Genomic DNA, 5183 nt, shown 5'->3' with positions numbered 1-5183 from the left:
ACAATATCTCAGATGTTTGGAAGGTAGAGGGGAAGTAGTGAATCTAAAGAATATGTAATCAGATGACTGTTGCTAAGTGCTATTGGTGCATTGGAGAGACATATCAAAAGGCTAAAGGTGATTCATCACCAATTTAGGGTAAACTATGACAGTGAGAAAACCTCCTTGGTAGCATAAAAGAGACTCTAAGTCTTTTGCAGCTGGAGAGCAGAGAAACCTGAGATTAATTTTATTCTTTATATTTTTCAAAAGTTTCCAAACTTGCTAAAAATAAACATGTCCTTCCACTTTGGTAATTTGAAAAATAAATAAATAAATCTTATTTACATAAATTTGGTACAGAGATCAACTGGACAGTTAAGTGTGTCTACCCTTACAGGAATTCTAGATCAAGTCACTAAAAATGTTTAGCTGAGGATCAGGCCCAGTGTTGTTGAAGTCCAGATAAGGTTAAATTCTAAGCCTCAGCAAGTCTTCTGTGACAAAGACAGCACTTTAGTTTGGATAGAGTGGGACTTGAAGTCTTGGGACAGTGACATCTGTGCCAGCACATTCAAGATGTTTGAGATCATCTCTCTCCCTGTACCCTCTGGCTTGCAGAAAGGGCAAATTCTTTCCTTTGAAATATCAGTTTTCCCTCCCTTGCTTGAAGACAATGCAGAAATCTCTGCCTGCAAGATGCCATGTGCTGACCTTGTGATGAAACTTCACTCCCCTCTCTTGGCCACCAAACCCATAAATATTGTCAAATCATGACATAACTTGGCCAGTCAGGTTCTGAGTCTGCTGAAGGAAAAACAAACCCTATGCCAAAGGCACTGCAGGACCTAGCCATTACATACCTGCAGATCTGGGATAACATTTATGGGATTGGATCCTGAAGGTGCTGAATCAAGTAGTGATAAAACATAAAGACGGCTAAGGGAGAATTGATGAAAATGAGAGCCCTCTCCTGTGATACAGGATTCAACTCTCCCATGATACAGTAAAGGACCCTGGGAGACTGTGCTAACAAGCTGCTGGAATGACTCTTGGAAGCTTAGAGAAAGCAATGAGAAGTAGAAACACCACAACTGCTGTGGCAGACAATAGAAGAAAGGCACAAAATGCTTAGGAAATGAGGAATGTTTCTGTGGATATGCTATGAAAAGGAGGAAAGCTGACTGTTCTTTAGGAGGGTCTGCAGGACACTCCATTTACCAAAGCAATTAGGGACGTCCTGGTGAGAGGGGACCTAGGAGCACCGAGAGTAAACTAGGGCTGAGGGTAGGAGGTGCTGTCACAGAGCCATGCTCCCTTGTTGCAGTGGGGATGATCAGATCTTGAAATAATAGAGGCTGGCTGGTGACAGTTAATCAGAAGCAAAATGGGTAAAATTGTAATGAGTGGCAGGGTTGGAATGGCAGCCCTGGGCACAAGCCACAGAGAGTTCTAGAGATAGTTACTAGAACATGGTGTCCCTAGGGGCAAGAGATATACACTGAAAATGAACTAATGCTACACTTCAGCCCCATTCAAGGCTTTCCTTAAAAGACAACAGCACTGGGAAAACTTCAGGGGCAAAGATTTGGGTGCTGTAATCAATTATCCACTTTTTTGGAAATAAAATTGGCCCTAGGTAAGAACATGCATAAACTCATAGCCATTGATGAATGTCTTGGCTAGTTGGTAAGGGGTCTGGAGTGAATAATATTGAAAGATTGGGAGCATGAAGTCATGTGAATGGACATAGGGGAGTGGGCACAAAGGGTGATCTTTGTAAGCCATGTGTATGCCCATCAGTGAACATCTACCATGGGAGAGACACTAAATAGGTAAAGAGAGCGATAGTCCCGGACAGTTCATGTCAGCCAGCCTCTGTCATCAGACACTGCAATGCAGGTGCAATGGGCTCACAAATGAGTGCCCTGATGGTAGGGATGGAAGCTGTGCATAAGGCTGGTAGCGTGGGCTTCCTCTTATCAAGGCTGATATAAATGTGCTGCTGCTGAGTGTTCAACCTTCCTGCAACAGAGTCAGATCCTGAGCCCCTACTCTAACACCATCCCTTAAGGAAAGCAACCACCATTTTGTGGTATATTGATTACACTGGAGCCCTTTCACCCTTGAAGGACAGTAATTTGTCCTGAGTGAGGTCAATGAATATTCTGGGTACGATTTTTCTTTCTCTGTACCCAGTGCCTCATCTACCACTAGTATCCAAGGATCTACAAGATGTGATTCAATGACAATGGAATTTGCATAATATCCAAGATGAAGGGTCCCACAGCAAAGGAGGTGAGGCAGTGGGCACGTGATCATGAGATCCTCTGGCCATATCATATAGCACACTCCCCAGAGGCTGCCAGCTTGATAGGATGATGAATGGCTTTTGGAAGGTGCAGTTGTAACATCAGCTGGGGGACACAGTATACATTCTAAATAAACAACCTTGGTTAGATAGATTACAAGGGTCTGAGAAACATGGAGTAGAAGAAGGAGTGGTGACCCCTTTGGGGAGTTTGTGCCTCTTATCTCCTCACTTTGTAAGTCTAGAGGTCTTGATTCTGAGAGAAGGAATGCCTCCATCAGGGGAGACAGTAAGGGTCCATTAAGTATTAATCTAGTGTTGCTACCAATCTACCTTGTGCTACTCATGTCAAGAGGCCAGCAGGAGGAGTCGCTGGTTGGCAGGAATCATTGATCCTGATGGTCAGGAGGAGGTGGGGTTGCTGTTTCACAATAGGGACAGAGAAATAGTTTGTCGCCCAGGTGATCCACTGTATGTGGGCAGTCCTCTTGATAATCTCTTGCCTAACGTGACATAAATGAATATGTGCAGAGCTTGAGAAGGACATATTGACTAGGGGCTCAGGCCTCTCAGGATGAAGGTCTCAGACATGCCACTATGTAAGCCACCTAAACCAGCAAGGTGCTAACAGATAGAGATGGAAATCTAGGATGAGTAGCAGAAAAGAGAGACAATGAGTATCCTTTAAGGCCTTGAGAGCAGGTATAGCAGCAGGAGATATGGTTCATCCCACAAACCTTCCACCTAATATTTACCCGAGAAACAGGACCAGCATGGGTCCTGGAGAAGCTATTCCCAAGTGGGAATAGCTAACAGATGGAGCAAGTAGATCCAAACGTAGTGATGTAATGGAAGCTACACTGCCCAGATGCCCCCCCCCCCCCCGCCGCCACCCCGTCCCACTCCACCCTCCACTTACAATGGACACATTCATTCCTTAGCTGCTGAGAATGTCAGCTGTTGATTGCTCTAAGCTGCATCCTTCTCCTGGCATTTTCTTTGCCCTTTTGAAGCTGACTCAACCAAGTTCATGCCCCTTGCAGGGAGTTGCTTGCATCTAACACTGGGTGACGCTGGGGTATAAAGGTCTAGCTTCCTTACCTTAACTGGGGATAACTCCGAAGAGCTATACAGTTCCAAAACTCCCTGTAGAATCACCTGAAACCGCTTTAGAAATTTCACTGTGGTTCAACTCCTCCCTCTTTCCCAACCCATTCCTCACTCCCTTTACATGTATTGTTCCTGAATATACTCCCACCACACCTCCTACATAAAAATCTTTATATCAGAATCCGTTTCCTGGGACCTGGGTTAAGATGGAGCAGTTGGGATATTTTGAGAACAAGTAGAAGTTTCCTTCAAATCTTACCATATACGTAGGTGGTGCCTCCTCATTACCTTACACAGGGTTGGCCTTCCCTTAGGGAAATGTTTTCTTAGAAGCATGGAGATGAAGTTCTAGGAGAGAAAATACCTCAGTAGACATAAGTCAACAAATGGGTACTGTCTTAATGATTTTTTTTTACTCTGTGTCATCTAGTCAAGTTGAAAGGGTCTAAGAAGTAATGTTTACTTTAACAAAATCAATGATTTATGCTTTGAATCAATTTATATTAATTCTAACTCATAGTTTACGTATAAGTTGGTGAGAAATCATGAAAAAATGAAAAGAACTTGACCTTGGAATCAGAGAAGACAGGATTTAAATTCCAACTGGCCATTTACAAAATGTATATTATACAAATGATCTTTTTTAAACTTTAGTTTTGTTAATTTCTAAGAAGGAAGTAATACTTACATCATGGTTTTTTTTGTGTGTGTGTGAGAATTGAAGAAGGTAATGTCTACGGAGTCTCTAGGTCTGTAGCTGTGAAGCATGATGCATGGACTCATCCTTTCACTCAACAAACATTTACTCAGCAAAAATCTTTATTAACAACAAACATTTATTATGTGCCAGGTCCTATGTTAGCTGCTTGGGGTAGACAAATGGACAAGTACAGGTCCTAATTGAAGGGGTTCACACTTTGGGCAAGAGACCTACACATAAAGAAGAGGGAGCTGTAGTAAAGACTGTCTTAGTCCGTCTGGGCTACTATAACAGAACACCATAGACTGATTGACTTACAAACAACAGAAATTTATTTCTTACAGTTCTGGAGGTTGGGAAGTCCAAAATCAAGGCAGCAGCAGATCCAGTGTCTGGTGACATCCCAGAAACAACTTCCTGGGGTCTCCTTATAAGGACACTAATCCATTCATGAGAACTCCACCTTCATGACTTAATCAGCTCCCAAAGACTCCACCACCAAATACCATCACACTGAAGATTAGGTTTCAACATGTGAATTTAGGGGGGGACACAAACATTCAGTACAGCAATTTATTCAACTTGATGGGTGGTAATGTTCTAGATCTTCCAGTGATTTTTGAAGTAGGCAGGACTGATTAAGCATGTGGTAATTAGGTGGGATTCCAGGAAGTCAATCTGTGAGGTATCAAAACATCCCTGGGTGAGAGGGAGAAGATTGTATTTCCTGGAACCCCTCCTGGGGAGAGTGGGTTACACATGCTTGGGCCCAGAGCTGTTGTTGATAATGGAGAGACAAAGCATTGTTGTCCCAGTTCACCTCCTTTGTGCTTCTGCCCCATGGTGGTCTCCAGCCCCTTCTCTCACCATGCCTTGGAAAAATATTTTAAAAATATAGTTTGGGATTGACATGTACACACTGCTATATTTAAAATAAAATGCCTTTCCATGAAAAAAGATGTTTTGAAGGAGCACCTATTTTATGAGCCTGTCATGGTTGCTACGCGTCTGAATCCAGGCCATTGCATCATAATTTTTAGTAAAGAAACTGAGACTGAGAAAGAGTCAAGTTTGCAACTGGTG

Source organism: Pseudorca crassidens, chromosome 6 (assembly GCF_039906515.1).
Source record: "Pseudorca crassidens isolate mPseCra1 chromosome 6, mPseCra1.hap1, whole genome shotgun sequence".
Lineage (NCBI taxonomy): Eukaryota > Metazoa > Chordata > Mammalia > Artiodactyla > Delphinidae > Pseudorca > Pseudorca crassidens.
This window is presented reverse-complemented; position numbering follows the sequence as displayed.